At 39.6% G+C, this 10,452-nt stretch overlaps 1 pseudogene; it reads right to left on the reverse strand.

Moving 5' to 3' along the window:
• Positions 1–3,240: 3,240 nt before the first annotated feature.
• Positions 3,241–9,968, reverse strand: LOC131383751 (uncharacterized; annotated as a pseudogene).
• Positions 9,969–10,452: the final 484 nt, after the last annotated feature.

Here is a 10,452-nt window from a genome sequence, read left to right on the forward strand (position 1 = left end):
ACCATCAGGACCGTTGGGATGAAAGCTGGGGATGGGCAGAGGCTGGAGGAAACACGTGCACCCCTTGTAAACACTTTTATTCATGTTTTAATTACTCATTTTTCTTACAGTGTTAAAGTAGTAAAAATAGTATTGAAAAATTGAAAAGTAGGCATATTAAAACTTGCAACATTATTTAAGTTTACATATATTGTTTGTACCTCATCATTTTTCATTTTGTTGAGAAAGCCTAAGGTTAATTGGCAGCATATTTGTAATAGTAGACAGAATAATGTCTGTTTTATAAACATTGACATCCTACATTACATGTATGAACCCTGAAAATCTGAGACAGCTCTCAGATTTTTTAGAAAGTTTATTTTGCCAAGTTTGAGGATGCATGCCCATGAGGCTTCCTCAGGAGGTCCTGACAACATGGGCCCAAGGTGGTTGTGGCACAGCTTGGCTTTATACACTTTAGGGAGACATGAGACATCAATCAATATGTGTAAGATATACATCGGTTCAGTCCAGAAAGTTGAGACAACTTGAAAAGAAGGCCAGACAGGGGGCTTCCAGGTCATAGGTAGGTAAGGGACAAATGGTTTCATTCTTTTGCGTTGCCGATTACCCTCTCCAAATGAGGCAATCAGATATGCATTTATCTTGGTGAGCAGACGGGTGACTTTGGATAGAATGGGAGGTAGATTTTCACTAAGCAGTTCCCAGCTTGACTTTTCCTTTTAGCTTTGTGATTTTGTGTCCCCAAGATTTATTTTCCCTTCACAAAGTCTAACATGTTTTCCTATGAGCATTAATTATTTATTGGGTAGTTTATTGCACAAATAAGACATAGATTTTTAAAAAACCATCAACTTCATGCCTAGCTACATAGACATAATTACATAGAAGCTCAATTAAATTTGCAAACATTCCAGAGTTTGGGTTCCCAATAATTCTTTGTGATTCTTTAAAAGGTAAAGTATTTTTTTCCCATAAAACATAGCAACATCGAAAATCACCCGTAGAATGTCCTGCCATTTTTGTTTCTCTAGTTTCCTCATTTTCTGCAAAGCCTCGCCGAGGAAATTGACTTTGAATATCCTTTTACACTCTTCTGTTTTAGAAAGCATTGTAGTAAAACATTGAATCATCATGGTTGTAAGTTCTATTCACATTCTTTCTTTCTTTGAATATTTTTTCCCAACGGCCAACATTTGATTCTGTTGTATTATGGCTAAAAGGTAGGCATGGGAACAAAATAAAGACAAGAAGTCTTTGGAATAAGTGATCGCATCACAATGAATCAATTTGCCATTGGAACGTATTTTTACAAAGTCACTGTTTTGAAAATATTTAGCCATGAATTGAAACAGAGTCTGTAAGTTTATTTTTTTCCTGGTCTAAGGTGATGAGCATTTTAGAGAATGAACCCAGGACACAACCACAGCACAAGAAAAAAATATGATAATGAAGCTTACACATATGTGTTACTACTATAACAGAAAACATGTAAAGAACATTTGTTTTGATTTATGTATCAGTCTGCACTGTTTAATTTTTTGTGTCATAATGCTCTTACTTAAAAAAACAGGATTAGTTAACAATGTCAATTACTAGTAATTCACAGCATAAATAATTAAACAAGGAAGCATTAAAAAATATAACAATGTTTTAAATAAAGTTTTATTTTACATCATTTTTTTACTTACAAAGAAATTGCCAAAAAAAAAAGCAGAGATTTGCCATGTAGCCGCAACCTAGTTTCCTCTCATTAACATCTTCTATCAGTGTGTCTCACATGGCTTATTAATATCTTACATAATTTGTCACAGTTAATGAACCAATACTGATAGGCTATTTTTTTATTTTTTTATATTTTATTTTATTTTATTTTATTTTTTGAGACGGAGTCTTGCTCTGTCTCCCAGGCTGGAGTTCAGTGGCACGATCTTGGCTCACTGCAGGCTCTACCTCCCGGGGTTCACGCCATTCTCCTGCCTCAGCCTCCCACGTAGCTGGGACTACAGGCGCCCGCCACCTCGCCTGGCTAATTTTTTGTATTTTTAGTAGAGACGGGGTTTCACTGTGTTAGCCAGGATGGTCTCGATCTCCTGACCTCGTGATCCACCCGCCTCGGCCTCCCAAAGTGCTGGGATTACAGGCTTGAGCCACCGTGCCTGGCTGATAAGCTATTATTAACTAAAGTTCATATTTCATTTAGACTCCCTTAGTTCTGTCTTACTCTGACCCAGGATCCCATCCAGGACCCCGCATGACATGTAGTCATCACGTAGGCTTTTCCTGGCTGTGACAGTGTGTCAGGCTTTCCATCTCTTGATGACCTTGATAGTACTGAGGAGGATTGGTCAGGAATTTTGTAGAATGTCCCCCATTGTCACTTCATGTTCTCAAGGTGAACTGTCATCTTTGATGTTCACTTGGATCATTTGGCAGAGCTACTGTTTGTCAGGTTTCTCCACTGTGAAGTTATTTTTCCTCCTTGTCCATACTGCATGTGTTCTTTTGGAGCAAGTCACTATGCAGAGCCCATGCTTATGGAGTGAGGAGTTGGCTCCACCTTCTTGATGGCTGAGTGTCTACATCAATTATTTGGAATTCTTTTGCAAAGGAGATTTCTATGCAACTCCATTTGCTTAATCACCTATGTATACAAATACAGACACCTAGATAAATACTTTAAGCTTTAGTTATTATTCAACACTGCAGCATTGTGTTGCACAATTCATTCCTGTGTTGGCCATTGGTAGCTTTTATTATTGGCTCTTATTTTTCTTTGATATATTTTAATTTTTTTAGTACTTAATTACTTTCTGATACTTCAAGATTATCCTGGCTCCTATATTTACTGTCCCAGTTCTAGTATCAGACATTTCTTCAAAGAGCCTGATTCCTTTCAGAATGGTAGGAAAACTTGCATCTGGCTGCTGAATGAGTACATTGTATCTTGTCCTTCATTAGCAATGCTAGGAATATATGTGTGTATCTAACCTACCTATACACACCTAATTATAAAGTTTTCTATGTAGAACTGTGTGTCTCTATATTAAACTAAACATAAGTTTACGTTTGAAGGGGTGGCCTGCCCCTCTACACTTGTGGGTATATCTCATCAGGTGGGATGAGAGACTGAGAAAAGAAATAAGACACAGAGACAAAGTATAGAGAAAGAAAAGTGGGCCCAGGGGACCGGCACTCAGCATAACAAGGACCTGCACTGGCACCAGTCTCTGGGTTCCCTCAATTTTTATTGATTATTATTTTCATTATCTTTGCAAGAGGAATGCGGTAGGAGAGCAGGGTGATAATAAGAAGAAGCTCAGCAAAAAAAATGTGAGCAAAAGAATCTATGTCATAATTAAGTTCAAGGGGAAGTACTATGCCTGAATGTGCACATAGGCCAGATTTGTTTCTCTCCAACCAAACATCTCAGTGGAGTAAAGAATAACAAGGCAGCATTGCTGCCAACATGTCTCGCCTCCCGCCATAGGGACGTTTTCCTCCTATCTCAGAATTGAACAATGTACAATCGGGTTTTATAACGAGATATTAAGTTCCTGGGGCAGACAGGAAACAGTGGCCTTCCTCTATCTCAACTGCAAGAGGCTTTCCTCTTTTACTAATCCACCTCAGCACAGACCCTTTATGGGTGTCGGGCTGGGGGATGGTCAGGTCTTTCTCATCCCACGAGGCCATATTTCAGACTATCACATGGGGAGAAACCTTGGACAATATCCAGCTTTCCAGGGCAGAGGTCCCTGTGGCTTTTCGCAGTGCATTGTGCCCCTGGTTTATTGACACTAGAGAATGGCAATGACTTTTACCAAGCATACTGCTTGTAAACATTTTGTTAGCAAGGCACATCCTGCACAGCCCTAGATCCCTTAAACCTTGATTCCAAACAACACATGTTTTTGTGAGCTCAAAGTTGGGGCTAAGTGGCTGGGGCAATGTGACAAATTAACAGCATCTCAGCAAAGCAATTTTTCAAGGTACAGGTCAAAATGGAATTTCTTATGTCTTCTCTTTCTACATAGACACAGTAAAAGTCTGATCTCTCTTTCTTTTCCCTACATATCCCCCTTTTCTTTTTGACAAAACCGCCATGGTCATCATGGCCCGTTCTCGCTGGTCACTGTCTCTCTGGAGCTGCTGGGTACACCTGTAGACTAGCAATAGAGAGGACAGACATACAAGGATTAATATAAAGTTTGCAATAGTGGAACTTCCAATGGCTTTAACCCAAGTGGAAGGGTTAAGATTTGTGAGGCTATCAACAGCTTTTACCATTGCCTCAGTTTCTGGCACCAGATTTAGCTGGGCTTTTGATTCCTCAAAAATTTGTTCTTTTAATTTTGAAATATCTAAAGTAAGATTATCTTCTCTTCCTTGTAAATGGCATCTAACCATGTCCCAATGATGTTCAGATTCATCATAAGCTCGAGATTTCATACAAAAATCTGGTGTATTCCAGTCACACTGCAACTGAAAAAGATATTCCGAGCTCATGAGCCTATCTCCCATCCAAATCACAGTTTGTCTAAGATGATTAATTTGGTTTGCCAATTTTTTATCTATTTGGGTCTGAGAATTCCACAATTTTGAGGAATTCTTTTGCCAATTATTCACATATTCTGCAGTTTGAACAGAGGAGTGTAAAGCAATTCCAGCAGCCACAGCAGTTGCTGTGACTGCAATAAGACCAATAATCACTGCAATCAAAGTAAAAATGAATCTTTTGGATCTAGTTAGAACTCCTTTTAATACTTCTGTTAAAATATAGATGGATGAGGAAGCCTCCCACAGTCGGTACATGGACACAGGGATCCCCATGCCCTCTCTTGCCCTCACTAGCAGAATATGGTGCTGCCAATCCAAAGTTGAATCAATGCAAGTAAACAATCTACAATTTTCACAGGTTATAGTTTGGGAATCTAGTTTAAGAACTATGTTTCCTACAAATAGCATATAAGGGGGTTTTACACACCACATTTCCATGGATAGAGTGATTCTAACCTTCTATGAACCTGGTCCAGGCTTTCAGTTAAATCACTATCATAGGCCAGATTAATGGGCCAGATGGATGGGACCTGTGAACACGATTGAGTCTGGCCCATACAATTATGATATAATTGGCCTCGAGAGGCCCAGTCTATAATAGTTCCGAATTCATTGTTTTGTAATACCACTGCAGTATCAGCCACACATTCTTCCCAAACTAAGACTTCTGGGCTTTTTGATTCTTTGGGGATTTCCTTGGGGCCAGGCTTCCCCTTAGGCCTACATTGTAATGATCTTTGATAAGAAGGGTCCTGTAAATTATTTATCTGTGGCCTGAGTGGCATTCCACTTACCATGTGATAAGTAAATCTACTAATGGCACTGACAGTAGGTACTTCTACCAACCAATTTTGGGTTGCAGGCATTAAGCATTCTGGTGCTTTCCCCAGGCAAATAGGAAGATAATGATACCCAATGGAAATGTTTATCATCATTCCTTCTTCTTCAGGTTGGGCAATGCCACCGTCATCTGTGGGGCCTGGTACCCATGCACTATTATTAACATATACTTCAATAGAATTATCCATCCAAGTGGCTGCCTGAATTGAGGGTGGGAAAGGCACATAGGCCCAGTAGGTATAATTAGCTGCAGCTGCTCCTGCAGACATAGGGAGACTTACCACCATTGATACAATCATTAAAGCTGCAATCAGCATATTATCTGGAGTTTGTGTTACCCTTATGTTCTTCAGGCTTTTTTCAGCTAACTGTGTCAGCTTCTTTAGCTGGGCCCAGGACAGCAGCTCTGCTTTCTTTGTGGATGGCAACTTCATCTGTTCTTCTGATATCACCATTTTGTTCACCTGGTGATTTGATGATGCTCGAGTGAGGGTTTTCCGTCTCCACGGAGACATTTTTCCTTGCATCTCTGGTGGGTTCATTGTAGAACTTCAAATGTCTAGTGGGTATCCAAACAGGAAGCTGATTTTCTCCTGGTGAAACACAAGCAAAACCTCTCCCCATGTTATCACCTTACCTATTTCCCATGTATTATTTTTGATCTTTTCACCAAATCAGTTTTTCCTCATGTGGGCTGTTCTTTTTACCAGTAAAATGTTGTTCTGCAGAAGTAGTGGTCTGATTTCTATATATGTTTAAAAACTTTAAAGTATAGAGTGCTAGATTAAGTTGTATCTGGGGAGTGTTATACTCCTTACTCTCTTTTTCCTTTTTTTGTTTAACCCATTCAGCTTTGAGTGTTCTATTATTTCTTTCAATTATGGCCTGTCCTTGGGAATTATAAGGGATTCCTCTTGTATGTGTAATTTTCCACTGATTTAAGAATTTTTGAAATGCTTTGCTAGAGTATCCTGGCCCATTATCTGTTTTACTTTTTTCTGGAACTCCCATGACAGCAAAACAAGATAATAAATGTCTTTTAACATGGGAAGTACTTTCTCCTGTCTAGCACGTTGCCCATATGAAATGTGAATAAGTATCAACTGTCACATGGACAAATGACAATTTTCCAAATGAAGGTACATGTGTGACATCCATTTGCCCTAATGCATTAGGACATAAACCTCTGGGATTAACTCCTGCCTCCTGAGTGGGCAAGTGTAGGACTTGACACTCAGTACAATGTTGTACAATATTTTTTGCCTGTTTCCATGTGATATCAAATTTATTTTTTAATTCTCTTGCATTTACATGAGTCAGGGCATGAAGTTCTTGTGCTTCCATGAAGGCAGATGATACTAGCAAGTCAGCTTGTTCATTTGCATTCGTTAAAGGCCCTGGTAAATTAGTATGTGCTCAAACATGAGTAATATAAAATGGGAAATTTCTTTTTCTTACAGTTTGTTGTAACAAATTAAACAGCTGATTCAACTGATCATCCATACTGTATTTGATTAGGGCTGTCTCAACATCCTTTGTAGCCTGTACTACATATGCAGAATCTGTAACAATGTTAATAGGCTGATTAAAATCTTGTAACACTGAAATGACAGCAACCAACTCTGCTCTTTGAGCTGAGTGATATTGAGTTTCAATGACTCATTCTTTTGGCCTGGTGTAAGCCACTTTTCCCTTGCTGGAACCATCAGTAAACACCATCAGAGCATTTTCTAAAGGTTTATGTCTGGTAATTTTAGGTAAAATCCAAATAGTCAATTTTAGAAACTGGAAGGTTTTTGTTCTTGGATAATGATTATCAATAATTCCCACAAAATCAGCAAGACCAATCTGCCATGCGCCAGAATTGATAAAGGCTTGTCTAACCTGTTCATTGTTTAAAGGAACAATGATTTTATCTGGGTCACTTCCACACAATTTTACTATTTGTAGTCTTGCCTGACCAATTAATGTAGCCATTTGATCTAACTACAATGTAAAAGCCTTAACTGTACTGTGAGGAAGGAATGGCCACTCCACAAGATCTGTATTTTGAACAATGATGCCTGTTGGAGAATGTGTAGTAGCAAAAATCAAAAGTTGGCATGGGGATAAGTGATCTATTGTATTTGCTTGTGCTGACTGAATTTTTTCTTCAACTAATTCAATTTCTTTAGCTGCCTCTGGAGTTAATGTTCTTTTACTATTCAAGTCTGGGTCCCCTCTCAAGATAGAGAACAAATTTGACATGGCATAAGTAGGAATGCCTAGAGTTGGCTGAATCCAATTAATATCTCCTAGCAATTTTTGAAAGTCATTTAATGTTCTTAACGTGTCTTTTCTTATTTCTATTTTTTGTGGTTTAATTTTTCTTTCCTCTACCTGCATTCCCAAATAACGAAAAGGAGTAGAGGTCTGAATCTTATCAGATGCTATTGTTAGGCCTGCATTTGAAACCTCTGTCTGCAGAAATGTGTAACAGTCAATTAGTCTATTGTTTCTGTAGCACACAAAATATCATCAACATAATGAATAACAGTCTGAAAACTTGTCTCTAACTGGTTGAAGAACTTGAGCTACAAAAGTCTGACAAATAGTTGGACAATTAAGCATTCCCTGAGGTAACACTTTCCACTGGAATCTGGTGGCTTGTTCTTTATTACTTATGGCTGGCATAGTAAAAGCAAATTTTTCAAAATCCTGTTTTGCCAGAGGAATGGTAAAAAAGCAATCCTTCAGATCAATTATAATTAAAGGGGATCATGGCTGGAGAAGGCAACCCGAGTTGGGGAGGCCCCATAGGTTGAATTACCGCATTAACCGCTCTTAGGTCAGTTAGCATGAGCCATCTGCCTGATATTTTCTGAATTACAAACACAGAAGAATTCTAAAGACAGGAAGTGGGTGAAACATGTCCTTTATAAATAGCTTTTTACCTATTTTATGTAGCACCCCGAACTTTTCCTTAGGGAGCGGCCACTGTTTGACCTATACAGGAAGCTGCAGGGTGAGTCTGAATTCCTCCTTCACCATAGTGAACGGTAGGTTGGACAATAATGAGTGCCTGGAGCCAAGTCGCAGCGAGCCTAGTTTCACGCTACCTCCCCCAGCACTCACTCGGCTGAGGAGGAGGTGGCCATCGTGGTTTTAGCCCCAATGGCCCCAATGGTTCTGGACTTTTTCCTTTTAATTTTAATGTTTCAGGATATATTACCTCCTGTAATTGATTGTAGTCAACATTTTGCATTGACTGAGCCATTACTGGCTCTGCTACATATTTACAATGTGAACTTTCCATTCCTTTCCTGGATTTTTCCCCGCCTCTTCTTCACAATCTATTACACAGCTTTCAGGGGCATCAAAGACTGAAACGCTATCTTCTTCTATTTGAAACGGTTCTAAAGTTGCTTTAACAATGGCTCAATCATTGCATATTGTAAGTGGGATGATTTTACCTTCCCTATTTGCTTGTTTTAATTCTTTGCCAATTTTTTCCCAATCTTTTAAATCTCAAGTTCCTTGTTCTGGAAACCATGGGCAGAATCGTTCTATTGTTTGGAATAGTGTAATTAGATTTCCTGTAGAAGCTTTAATTCCCCCTTTTCTTAAGAGAATTTTAATGAAGCTGAGATAAGAGACATATTCACTTTCAGTTTGCCCCATTGTTACCCTGGGTTCCTCTGAGCGCACAAGTTTACCGCAAGGCTGACGGTGGATGTACTCAGGAATCTCTCATCCACTATCCTCAATGCTCACATTCTTAGCATATCTTCACCCTAGACAAAGGCACCCACATTGGGTGGCAGATGAAGGGGTGGCCTGCTCCTCCACACCTGTGGGTATATCTCATCAGGTGGGATGAGAGACTGAGAAAAAAATAAGATACAAAGTATGGAGAAAGAAAAGTGGGCCCAGGGGACCGGTGCTCAGCATACCAAGGACCTGCACCTGTACCAGTCTCTGAGTTCCTTCAGTTTTTATTATTTTCATTATCTTAGCAAGAGGAATGCGGTAGGAGAGCAGGGTGATAGTAAGGAGGTCAGCAAAAAAACATGTGAGCAAAAGAATCTATGTCATAATCAAGTTCAAGGGGAAGTACTATGCCTGGATGTGCACGTAGGCCAGATTTGTGTTTCTCTCCACCCAAACATCTCAGTGGAGTAAAGAATAACAAGGCAGCATTGCTGCCAACATGTCTTACCTCCCGCCATAGGGAGGTTTTCCTCCTATCTCAGAATTGAACAAATGTACAATCGGGTTTTATACTGAGACATTCAGTTTCCAGGGGCAGGTAGGAGAGAGTGGCCTTCCTCCATCTCAACTGCAAGAGGCTTTCCTCTTTTACTAATCCACCTCAGCACAGACCCTTTATGGGTGTCGGGCTGGGGGATGGTCAGGTCTTTCTCATCCCATGAGGCCATATTTCAGACTATCACATGGAGAGAAACCTTGGACAATATCCAGCTTTCCAGGGCAGAGGTCCTTGTGGCTTTTGACAGTGCATTGTGCCCCTGGTTTATTGACACTAGAGAATGGCAATGACTTTTACCAAGTATACTGCTTGTAAACATTTTGTTAGCAAGGCACATCCTGCACAGCCCTAGATCCCTTAAACCTCGATTCCATACAACACATGTTTTTGTGAGCTCAAAGTTGGGGCTAAGTGGTTGGGGCAACGTGACAAATTAACAGCATCTCAGCAAAGCAATTGTTCAAGGTACAGGTCAAAATGGAATTTCTTATGTCTTCCCTTTCTACATAGACACAGTAAAGTCTGATCTCTCTTTCTTTTCCTACGATGTTGATGTCTCCACCTCTGATCTACTATCACATGAATCATTCTAGCCTTCTCGCCTTGCTAATTTGTAACCTCCCACTTCACCAGTGAGAGGCGTGATTCCTACCATCTGCGGCTTATGTAAGTCATTGTTGTATTCCAGATACAGATACTGTGGTTTTACAATGGTTAACAATTGCTTCTGTTGGAAAGAACTTTATAAAATGGAATCCAATGATGAAGTATAGTTCATTTGCTTTCAGCCTACAGATTCTATT

Source organism: Hylobates moloch, unplaced genomic scaffold, assembly GCF_009828535.3.
Source record: "Hylobates moloch isolate HMO894 unplaced genomic scaffold, HMol_V3 SCAFFOLD_6, whole genome shotgun sequence".
Taxonomy (NCBI): domain Eukaryota; kingdom Metazoa; phylum Chordata; class Mammalia; order Primates; family Hylobatidae; genus Hylobates; species Hylobates moloch.